At 39.3% G+C, this 12,368-nt stretch overlaps 1 protein-coding gene across 3 annotated transcripts in view; it reads right to left on the bottom strand.

The window, feature by feature from the left end:
• fhit (fragile histidine triad diadenosine triphosphatase) overlaps positions 1-11,705 on the bottom strand; it is a 412,878-nt gene extending 401,173 nt beyond the window's left edge. Inside the window, exon 1 of one of the 3 annotated variants that reach the window (XM_034689681.1) lies at positions 11,603-11,705. The gene's annotated coding sequence lies outside the window, so the exon portion shown is untranslated. Of the gene's footprint in view, positions 1-3,041; positions 3,062-11,303; positions 11,541-11,602 lie in introns of those variants that run through there. The other 2 variants (XM_034689771.1, XM_034689853.1) reach the window with 2 other exon arrangements.
• Positions 11,706-12,368: the final 663 nt, after the last annotated feature.

Raw genomic sequence — 12,368 nt, 5'->3', positions numbered from 1 at the left:
ATAACTCTAAAACAAACTAAGCACTGGCAACCCACAGCGCCTGTACAAGTGAGTCAGCCTCCCAGTGAACAGCGCTGACAGAACTGGCCTGCAGGTGAATTTCATTGCCAACCCCCGACCTACAGTACGCTGTGGTTAGGTTTGAAGGACTTATTTTCTAATTCAAATGTCTTTTTAATTAAAAACTGACTTCCAAAATGCTACGCTTCAAGACAAGCTAGAAGATATTTCACTTCCAAGAAAAAAAACTGAAGTGTTATGTCACTGACAGAATAGATTTTGACTAATATGTAAGCTCTACTGCCAACATTGTCAAGATATTTCAGGGGACAAATCCTCATACAACATCCTATGTCCAAAGTCAAATCGAAGCACTTTTTGGTTGTAATGAAATATTAAAGCTCCTTTTAGATATCAAATCAGATTTTGTTGTATCTATTACAACGCTTGTATTTCACCACATCAGCTAGATTCAAGGTGTAATGCATGTTAATGTGATAAATGAACCCAGACCAATGTAAAATTGCTGGTTCTGCATCCCACATGCAAACAGCACGCCTCTTTTAAAAGTCAAACAGGATAAGTTATGTGTGTCAGGGACATAAATGACGCACAACAATGCACTAACACAACATGTCTGCACGTCGGACAGGCTGGGGAAAAAAAAGAGCGCTATGAGAAATCAGACGCTGCTCTTTTGAATTATACATGAAGCAGAAGGAAACCAAATCAATTGTGCGAGGTATTGTTGTGGCATGAAGAAAGGGTGCATAATTGATACAGGCTCGCTTACATTGTGTCCCTGTTCACAAATCTCCATGTGGAGCTATGACGCAAAGCGGGTCAGGGGATCTGAGGGATACAGTGTCACTGATCTAATGATGCACACCGTTAATGCTTTATGCAAATACACACCCTGGCTCCAGCAGGCTTACATGCAGCAATGCAAATTACCACTGCTTCAAACACAAGAAGAAATAGAAGAGGAGAGTAAATTCATTTTTTTTCCACCAGGAGTTGGATAAATCAATTAGCCTGCTTGATGCTCAAGTCCACACAGATGTAACGATTATGATGATACGTGCATCACGTCCCCTGAGTATTATTTACCAGTAATAACCTTATCTTATGTGTTTGCAGAGATGTTTACAGACGTCACCAAAGCAGCCTATAATTACAGCCCCAAACCCCAAGGTGACTGTGACAGCCCCTGGAGATGACACTGGTGAGCCTTTCACAGAAAATCAAAGCTTTTCTACATTTGAGTCAGTTCCTTTAAAATATAAACTATTACACATAATATTAGCAGCAACATACTTGAGAAAAAACACTTAAAAGCTGGTAATCATTTATCACATCAGTTGCACGGCTGGCTGCAATTAGACATGGAGGAGGATCTGAGCCCCCATACACCTTAAAATATGAGGGATATCTGTCAAAAACCTTGTGTCTATTTTTACCTTATGGACAGATGGCTGACATTAGGAGGGAGAAATCCTCTGAGCTTCCTTAACAGCACCAATGAGAGCTAATTACAGACTTTTTTGGGAGAAATAATTTTTTTTTAAATGATCTGAAAGAACAGCTGGTCTCTTCAACCCCCTGCTACTTTCCTGCACTTCAGCCTCTAGACTACACAAAGTCAAATCCAGTCCAAGTTAAACACAAGAGTTTGGACACTGTGGTTTGAAACAGATACAAGTATGCAGAAGGTCCAGCATCTTATCTTACAAAACAAGTCCTATGTGAGGCATGTCGTGAAAATAATCACTCTCACAGCTACACTGTCCTCTACAGGAGCCAACAGTCATGCTATCTGCTATGTGAGATTCAACAAAGGCACAACATTAGTTTGACCTTATAACCTGGCTGTGTTACAAACGTGATTCTGATTGGTCAAACCCCCATTTCAACTGTGATTTAGGCCTCAACGGCAAAGTTTTGCCAGGGACAAACTGCACGGCATTTCGAATCAATGCACATCCGAATAGTTTGGCATGTTTCACCTCTGCCTGCTGACATTGTGGCAAAAGGCTAGTTTCCTTTAGCACTCTACATGGTTAACAACATGGGGGATATGTTTGATGGTATTTCTGATTTGGAGAGCATACAAGTTTGATTGACTGAATTAATTTTAGATTGGTGATTGATGGCTTACCAGTCACTGGGGAAAAAAAGAAAAAGAGAGGAGGTTAACAGCACAGAAACAGCGAGAGGTCAAAGCTGAGTGAAAGAGACGTAAGCAGGGTGAGCAAAACCCATAGACTGTATCATATATGTACGTATCATACACTGTACTGGACGTAGTATCCGTTATGTCACCCATCCTTTTCTGAAGTACTGTTTTGGAACCAATCGTCGGCAGGAGCCCTATTGGAAATGTTGAACCCCACCAAACTGCTGTCAAGCGAATGAAAAAAATTCACCCCCGTACAGTGTGTGCCAATCAAGAAAAGAGCTATTTAGACTACACTCGTTTTTTTTACCAGGCTGTTAACATATTAATTTGCTTTTTTGAATTGGTGTGTATGTGGTTTCCGGTACTTCCGGAGCCAGCCTCAAGCTGAAAATGCAATTTTTAACACATCCGCATTGGCTTCAATTCTCGTGTCTAGAGGTTGCCGCTTGTTACGTATAGTCTCTGCGACCATTGGTTTTGAAACTTTGGAGTTTCAAAGTCTTTGTTAGAATTTAAATGAATGTAGATTCCTTTCTCAAGTATTTTTAATACAAATCATTCAGACTGCTCTTGGATTGGCTTTGTAGATTCAAACATTGCCTTTCTATGTACGTCTAGATGTGGTTACGATGTAGGGATCCGTAGCTACTTAAAGCTAATAAAGCAGCTTTATAACAAGCCATGAGAAGGAGAAGTTAACTCCATTCCAAAGTCAGAGCCGTCAACTCACAGTAAAGACCATTTCTACAACACATTGTCTGATTCACTTGCAATACTGATCTCAAGCTATTTTAGAGCTCTAGATTTGATGTTGTGCTGTCAGTATGAGTTACACAAAGATACTCTGGACTCAGATGCTTACATAAAAGTCTAGTTAGATTCCCATATCAAACCAGCTCCAAACCTGGCTCGGATCCAATTTGCAAGAATACTGCTTAGACTTTCAAATTTCTTCTTGTGAAACCATCCATGGCAAAAAAAAAAAAGATAGAGACTCTTTTGGGTGTTTTTTGGATAGCAGACTGAACAAGACACATGCATGGCAGGGGGTAACACACATGTTGCCACAATGTCAGGAGGGCTTAATTCTAGATGTGTTCAGTGCTTAGAAAATGCACTGCTTCCTGGAAACTCTCAGTCAGATAAAAGGTAGATTTGTATTTGCCACCCGGCTTTGCATTTTTTAAAATATTTTACTACATGCATGTCTTAGCCTATTAGCTCAGGTTTGCAAACATGTTACATGAAATTTACGGTGATACAGTAACAGCTGCAGTGAATGCTTTCAAACTACAGTAACAGAGGCAGGAACTGTTAAGCGTCAAACACCAGCACACTGGGTGTAAATCAAGAAGTTAATGTATGAAATTAAGAGCACAGAGCCTCCTTAAAACTTTTTTTAAGGCCTTCAGAACTATGTAAACATGTTAAGATGCATTTCAACCAAGAGTTCCGAGGTCTTTTAGCCCCCAGAACTACTTCACCCTGAACTAAAAGGTTCCTGTGCCCTCAGTGTTGTCTGCATTTCAACCGCGGGGCCGAAGCCCCGGGTAGATTGTGCAAAACAGGCCAGTGACGTATGGAGAAAAAAAAAAAAAAAATGCACTACACCACCAGACCAGTAGAGGGCAGTAAAACAAAGACAAAGGCCATTCATCACAGATGACACCACAGAAGAAGACGGGCCGGCAGGTATCACAACAGTTAGCGTGTTTGCATGAAGAGATTCCGCTCGAGCTGTTTTAGATGGTGCTATATTTCATCACAGATGGATTCACTGAATCAACACCTGAGAGGAGATAAGCGCGAGTAGCAAAGACGTTTCAACACGGCTTTAAAATCCTTTTGAACTCAAAAAGCCGTGGCAGAGGTCGGCCAGTGTTTTGGTTTAAACAGCGACCCTGTTAACTGCCGACTTTCAGACGGATGCATCCCTCATAAACGTCTTTAGACGATCATTAACTGATGAGGATATTGAATCGTAAAAGTCCCTCTGTGTTTTAACAGCTGTGTAAATTACATCAACACCGTTACGTTCAGCTGAAGGTGCCCGGTTTACATTTCACTTTTAAAACTGTAACACCGGGAGAGACACATTTACGAGGGGCTGAGAGAAGACTACTGTTACAAGCTGCTAAATCAAGTGAATCACAACTTCTTCTTTTGAAAAGTACACACACATACAAAAAAGATAGAACAAATGAAAGAAAGAGAAATCAAGTGAATCACAGATGTATGTGATGTTATTGTGGACAACGGGCTGAATAAAAACACTGTGGTTAATCTAGCAATCAGACACGTTCAGCATTGCAGGCCCTGCCCCCCTAAAGCCTGGGGCTTTTTGAAAAGTACTACCCCCCTAGCAGGGGCTTCTTAGGGGGGAGATTATTTACCCCAAAACTAAATTTAGACCCTAGTTCCACCGGTACTTACGTAGTTCAGGTGTAAAGTCCCTAGTTCCAGGGTAAAGTTCCTCCAGTCGAAATGCCCCTTTATTCTGCTCTTGGTGTCTTATTATGTATTCTAATACTTTGGAGTTTCTTTCTTTATTTATTTATTTTTAATGTATTTATTTGTTTATTTTTAAAAATTGTATTATTATTATTATTATTATAGAAAAGTGCCATATTAATAGATTATTATTAGTTGTAGTAGTAGTATTATTATTCCCTCTGCACATCAATGTCAGCATGTATTTAAATCCTGCCCTTGCCTCAAAATACACTGAAGAGTACATTATGTGCCAGATATGTTACATCAGAGCATAGATGGATGACTGCAGTGAAAACAAGCATCCATAGCAAACTGTATAAAAGCACTTTATACAAGACAGCATCCAGAGAAGATCAACATCAGCACCAGCCGTTGTTGTTTTAGCTTTGTTTACTTACAGTTATTATATGCATGAATAATGAATGCATTTTCCATTCAAATACCTCATACATCAGACTGCATGTCTGTCAGCTCTCACCAAATCCTACAGTGCAAATAACGTATTCACTCTTTCATTTAGCATGTTTTTATTTCTTCTCATGTTCACAGTAAAGTAAATGATTAAACAAAGGCCTTCCATGTTACAGAGTTTTTTATAACCAGCAGGTTTCCCACTTGGGTGAGCTAACATTAACATCACTTCACTTGTTGACACATTTTCTACCCCATCTTATGCAGGCATATGACGCACATAAAACGCAAAGAAGGTCTTCAGGAATGAAGGCCCTTAGGGGAGTTTTTAAGGTTTATAATTATTAAAGGCTCTGCTGTACTTGACGTTATTTTCACCTGTTGTTGAGCTCAGAGTAGTTTCTATTACTTGGATATTTCTGAAGTCCTGGTACCTGTACCTTTCAATATTTTTTTGCAGCGACTGGCAATCTGCAACTCGTATTTTTCATGTTTGGAATCAGTGCATTTCTTGAAGTGGAGTTCAGATCAGAAAAGTGCAGCTGGTTCCAACAATTACTCCTCTATACCCAAGTAAAGGTACAATACTCAGGCATACATCAATAGTTTAGACATGTAAAAAATAAAGTTCTCACTCTCCAAACATGAATCCCAGAGTGAGCAGGGTTTTGTTCAGGGTTAGGACAGAGTTTAAACATGGCAACCCCACTGGGCTACACAAGGAGGGGAGTCTTTCGAGGCTGCAGGCAGTTAGCGCACTCAGCTATCATTCAAGGAACAACCTCAGTGCTGGAAAAACTGCCCCTGGAACCACAATATCTCACTTACTCTGTTTCTCTTTCTACACCTACTCAAAAAACACAGCACAGTTTGAAAGGTGGAACTGGAGTGGGCCCTCTCTGACTCTTAGACTCTTGTGGATTTCCCTCTTGGGCCATTTGAAAGTACTAGACCTCCCCCGTCCTCTTAGCTGTATTGATATTACTATTCTCCTCTGAGTCAAAACACAGAAGACACAGAACAAGGGGGGGATTCCCAAAAAGTCAGCATCTTTTTGTTCTCTCACCCACAAATGGCCCAAACACAAAAGAATGTGTAGTTAAAAAGGATTCATAGCAGTACTGAAACTTAAAGCCTATCTTAGGACAGTCTGTCCACATCCGACCTGGTTCTTTTCTAACGGTAAATCTGAGTACTTTAGAAACTTTCAGGTGTTCAAGACACTTTCACAGAATAGTTATTGGCTTTCATTTCACTTTTAAAATTAAAATAAACGATGAAAGCCCTAAAATTGATTAAAAACTACGGAAACATTAAGACAAGTTTCAATACAATGAAAAAAACATGGCAAAAATCAACATTATTTGCAATAGTGCTGCTATCAATCATGCAAGCAGGGGCTTGTCCAGAGGTGTGGACAGGGATGGCCTGGTCCCCCATAATGCTACCTCAAGATCCTAACCTCAATAACCACCACCAGGCCCCTTCCTACCTCACTGACCCCCTACACCATCACACTCCTTCCCGTAACCTGCGTTCCTCACATACCAACCTCCTGTCTCCACCTCAGAGAACCAAGAAACCAAACCTGGGGGGACAGAGCCTTCTCCATAGCCACCCCACCCTCTAGAACTCACTACCCACTCATATCTAAAAACTGCTGACTGACCCTTTAACATTCAAATCTCTATTAAAAACTCACCTTTTTAAGTTAGCTTTTCATTTGTGATTGTACTGTTGTTTGATTTGTGTTTCTTAGGTGTATTGATTTTAACAATTTTACAGTGTCTTTGAGTTTCTGAAAAGCACAATATAAATGAAATGTTTTATTATCAATAACCATGTGCAATATTGTAATTTAATCCATTACATAATTCATTCATTATTATATTCATCTGCAGAAATGTGCACTCTGGCTTAGGCTAATTTAACTTCGTAATGTCTTTAAAAGTACTTATATACTTTTCTTTGTACATATAGTATTTTATTTTGATTTAGAATTTTTTGACTAGATTTTAGGTTTCTATATTTATTGTCCTTACTGTCTTGATGTCAAGTACTGGTGTTCCAATCACCACGTCAAATTGGCAATGAAGCTTTCTTGATTCTTCTTGATCCTGAATTGTGATAGGCTACTTGCCTTGTCAGAGGCAGAACTAATGTTAAAATCAACTAGTTTGGTAGCTGGCCACTGGTCGGTTTTTTTGCATTTCAATGTAGCATTCTCTCTTCTGTCAGTAAGTTTAAATTGTGACATTTTATTTTCAGTCCTTATAGAAATAAATTAAGAAGAGGTCAACACTCTGTTGTGGTGGTTGATAATTAGTGGAGAAGTAAATAAATGATGTGTGCACACATAAATCATGCCAGCCCCGTCAATGTCCTAAAAAGCTACACACACCTCTGCAACTGAGGAGCTTAAAAGTAGAATCACACTGCCAGTACAGCAGGCAGTGTAAATCATCACAGCTCATAACGCCTCCAACTCAGAGATGATCACGTACAGTGGCTCTCAAAACTCTTGTTTGTGATGTTAAGGGGACTTGAGAGTGTGTTTCCAGCTGACTGGATCGTGCAGTTTTCATGTTCTCTACAGGAAAGTAACTTTGAACAACGTGACGTCCCTGCAAGGGTTTTTGAGTGAGACTTTGACAGGGTTCCCATGAGTCCTGGAAAACCTGGAAAACAGTTGACAAGTTTTCCATTACTGGAAAACACCTGGAAAATGGGAGAAAAAGTAAAATGTCCTGGAAAATCACATATAGTCCTGGAAAATTATTCCAACATGGCTGCGTGCGACCTGACCCTATTAACAAAACACATCCCCATTCATTGAAAGTTGAGTTCACGCTGTGCTGGGAAAGACAGCTACACTGCACAACTTTTTTCACATCTTTTCTCCTTCACTTGGTCATAATCATGCATTCACAGAAAACGGGGGTATATTGTTTATGTTTTATGGTACATGAACCTTGTAGAGTGCTCTTTTGATTCAAAGAGTCTTATATTTAAGTTAAAGTGTGTCAAGCAAACAGAACCAGAACCAAACTCAAGCAAACAGAACCAGAACCAAACTCAAGCAAACCCAACCAGAACCGAACCGGAAAAGAACCGGAACCGTACCAGAACCGTACCAGAACCGAATTCAAGTAAATAGAACCAGAACCAAAGTCATTGAAAGAGAACCAGAATCAAACTCAAGCAAATCAAACCAGAACCGAACCAGAACCGAACATTAACGAACCAGAACCGAACCAAAACCGAACCAGAACCGAACCAAAACCGAACCAGAATTGAACCAGAACTGACCCAGAACCGAACCGAACCAGAACCAAACCAGACCTGTTCCAGAACCGAACCAGAACCGAATTCAAGCAAACAGAACCAGAACCAAACTCATGCAAACAGAACCAGAACCAATCTCAAGCAAACCCTACCAGAACTTTACCAGACCCAAACCAGAACCGTACCAGAACTGAAACAGAACTGAACCAGAACCGAACTGAACCAGAACTGAAGTCAAGCTAACAGAACCAGAACCAGAACCAAACTCAAGCAAACAGAACAAGTACCAAACTCAAGCAAACAGAACCAGAACCAAACTCAAGCAAACAGAACCAGAACCAAACTCATGCAAACAGAACCAGAACCAAACTCAAGCAAACAGAACCAGAACCAAACTCAAGCAAACATTATGAAGGTCCTCAGGTTGGCATTGAGAAAATCAGATGCCTCAGCTTGGATGGGCTGATCCGATTTCTCCTCTCAGTGAGTATTTGCCCGGTCTTCAAGAAGACTATGTGAAGGAACAGATGTAGCCAGCATACACAGCCTCCCCTCCATCACCTATATCCTATATCCTCACCTGTGATTGGCTGCATGGCCGCCATGCTGACCAATCAAAACAAAGTTCTGCTGTGAGCAGAGCTGGGGCTGAGCACTGTGAGAGCTAAGCAGCGAAAGGAAAAAACTGGGAGCCAGCTCTCTCTCGATGCGAGCCGGCTCTTCTGATTCACTATAAAGCATCGGCTCTCAGAGCCGCAGCTTTTGATCATGACACATCACTAATGTGCTTAATCTGTGTTACAAGGGGCCTTGGACAATCTTCTCACCTGTAAGGGGTCCCTGGCTCCAAAAAGTTTGAGAACCCCTGCTCTAGCTAGTAGGAGTGCAAACTCCTGATAGTGAAAACAAATGGAACAAAAAGAGCGACACAGCTGCACAGAAACTCCACGTTGTGGACATCGCTGATCATAATAGACATCGCTATGCAGGAAGACAGTTTACATTGTTTTAAATCTCTGAGAGATCTTCAAATATAGAGTGCGTCTTTACACCGGTGCAATTTTTTCAGAGTTTACGGTAACTCAAATAAAAAAACGTGACATTTGCTTTGTTTTATATCGACCACTTAGCAGGATGAATATCATGATAAAGCAGGTATATTTTGAGTTTGAGTTGAGAAACATTTGTGGCTATTTTTGTCATTCAGTTCTATTTAGGTCATTATTGCACTGATCCTCTGATCATTATTATTATTAAATTATTTCAGTAAGGCAGCTTCCTGATTCCTTTGCAGGCTCTTTTGTTTTTTTCTTAGCTCATTTTATATTTTTTGAGAAAAGAGAAAGCTGAGATGAGAGTTGCCCATCATTGTTACTTGGTTGCACTAATAAAGTGAAGTGCTGTACATCTGTTATTCTATTATCAATTTGCCATAATTTTTAAGTATGTAAGAGATTATTTTATTGATAGCCATAGACTACATGTCTTTCAATGTAGACTTCCACTGAGAGGAACATATTAGACTATTTAGGAACTACATTAGGAACTAAATTTAGACTGTCATACCAGCTTGATCATCACTGAAAATGTCCTGGAAAATGATCTCTGGAAAAGAGTGGGAACCCGGTTTGATCATGAACAGATTATGAAGAGAAAGTCAACATCTAAGAAAAGACTTGTCACCACCACTGACTCATCTACAGCCATGATTCATTACAAAGTAGAACATTAAAGTCAGTGGAAATCAAGTTTACAGATGAACCAAACACATGTTGGATTATGTTTGAAGAGATGAAAGTGACAAAAACATTTTGAATAATTACGTTTCATGAATTTTTGAATCTATAAAATTAAATCTGGTTATTCATTCAGATTCATATCAAGCATTGAACAGCATACTTTAAATCCAAGAGGTCAAAGAGCAAGTTAATGGAAACAATTATTAAATGGCAGGATTTGCTCAATTTGAAATACTTTCTGTAATCAATTATTTTTAAAGGTAGACTTAAACTTTAACAAATAATTTTGATAGCAATGTAAAAAAAAAAAAAATAAGGCTAAAGTAGAGCAAGGGGTTCTCAAAGTGTGGCTCGGGACCCCACAAAGGAGGGGTCGTGAGATATCTTCAAGAATGTTTTTTTTTTTTTAATTTATCTTAAAATATTTATTAATAATATTTATTTTTGTTTATTTACCTTGTTTTCTTATGTTTATCTTTCTTTTTGTTTGAACTATTAAATAATATTTATTTATTATTATTATTGTTATTATTATTATAATTATTATCGTTATTATTGTTGTATTTTTTTATTTATTTCTTCTCTTTGTTGGTTTTGCATTACTATTACATAATTTGTTTATTTGTGGCGAATAAAGAAATACTAAAAAAGTGGCTAAATTTCTGAAGACCAGCTGAACGAAGCCACATTAAAACACTGAGGGACAGTGGGGGTCTCGGGTCTTTGGCACCTATATTTATGGGGTCACGGGCTAAAAAGTTTAAGAACCCCTGGTCTACAGTGAGTCCTCCACCAAACTCCTTTAGAAAAAATGTAAAATCGTTTTGTTGTTTAACGTCATGGCGAGTATAATTTTAAAACCATACATCAATAATCTGGTCACATATTCATGCATTGCTGATTGCTGCAGACTTCGGTGTGTAGTCTGATCCAGCACGGTGCATCGGACTGAATCAAACAAACAACCTTTGAGCATCATTTAGTCGCTTTACAGTGTTTTGAACGTCATGTTTATCTTGATGGATCACCTTTTGCGTTTCAACACCACATCGCAGTGAACGCGAGTGAGTGCTGGGCTCACCTAAGTCGGCAAACTGCGCCAGCAGAGAGAGCTTCAACAAGGCTGACAGCCAAACAGCAAAGCGGACATGTAAGAAGTGTTTAAATGGACCAGGGAATGAATGAGTGTGAAACACCTTCGTTGCCGTTTTCAGCAGACTGCACTGGAAGCTCTCTCCCACATGCGACACCACACTGTCCACCCTGTAGGCTGATTTAAAGGGACTGGAATGCTTCCGGATTTCTCAGTTAACTGCACGTTATCGCGTGGTGAAGACATAACCCCACTGCGCATGCTTATTCATTTAGATATCTCTCAGATCCAGGACCACAAAGACTAAGCAGTCATGGTTTTTAAAGGTCTTATTATAAACGGGGACAGCACAGTACTCCTGACAGCACGTTTACACAACAAATAAACGCTGCACACACTCACCTTCTACGTTCAGCAGAATCCACCGTTTGCATTATGGGAAATGTAGTGTATATGTACACGCGGTGCTGAGGAAATACGGATGTGACACTTCAAGAAAACTACAAGTACCACATAGTAGGGAAAAGAAGCTCTGTGGTGCGTTTGAGGTGGATGGGATTTATTGCTACAGCTTTCGAAATGCCAAAAAGTCTTCAAATAAGTTAAGCTTTATAAATGAACGTAACATTTCCTTCAGTTAAAGGGAATCTGATTGAAATAAAAATCTATTTCAAGAGAGACTTGCAGACAGAAAAATAAAAACATGAATTTCAAAATACTTTTTAAAATCATTTGTTTGCAAATGTAAGTTGATGGGTTACAAGTTTCATTTACAGCTGCATCAACTTCTTTATTTTTATTTTGACATGGCAGAAAGCATTTGCTTCCTCTAGATATTTAGCACTAATGGTCCAATACACTTTTTTTTTAAAAGTGATGCATCTTTTTTGTCTTAATTCCAAGCAGCTCCCTCCGCTTAGGTGCTCATCTTACATTTAAACTATCCCCAAAGTAAACCCGATTCAATAAGAATTTAAATATATCCCCAATATTACATCTGTAGAATGTGTTACAATGCAGAACAGGACATTTTGCAATATAAAAATACAAGGTTGGAACAAAATGTCTAACTCCATGCAGAGTTGCACATGACGGTCGCCATGAGACACATTAACACCTCTATTAATTTAAAAAGAGTTAAACAGACAGGGTGATTTTGGACTTGCCC

Source organism: Notolabrus celidotus, chromosome 1, assembly GCF_009762535.1.
Source record: "Notolabrus celidotus isolate fNotCel1 chromosome 1, fNotCel1.pri, whole genome shotgun sequence".
Lineage (NCBI taxonomy): Eukaryota > Metazoa > Chordata > Actinopteri > Labriformes > Labridae > Notolabrus > Notolabrus celidotus.
The sequence above is the reverse complement of the archived record's forward strand: the minus strand, read 5'-3'. Positions and strand labels throughout refer to the sequence as shown.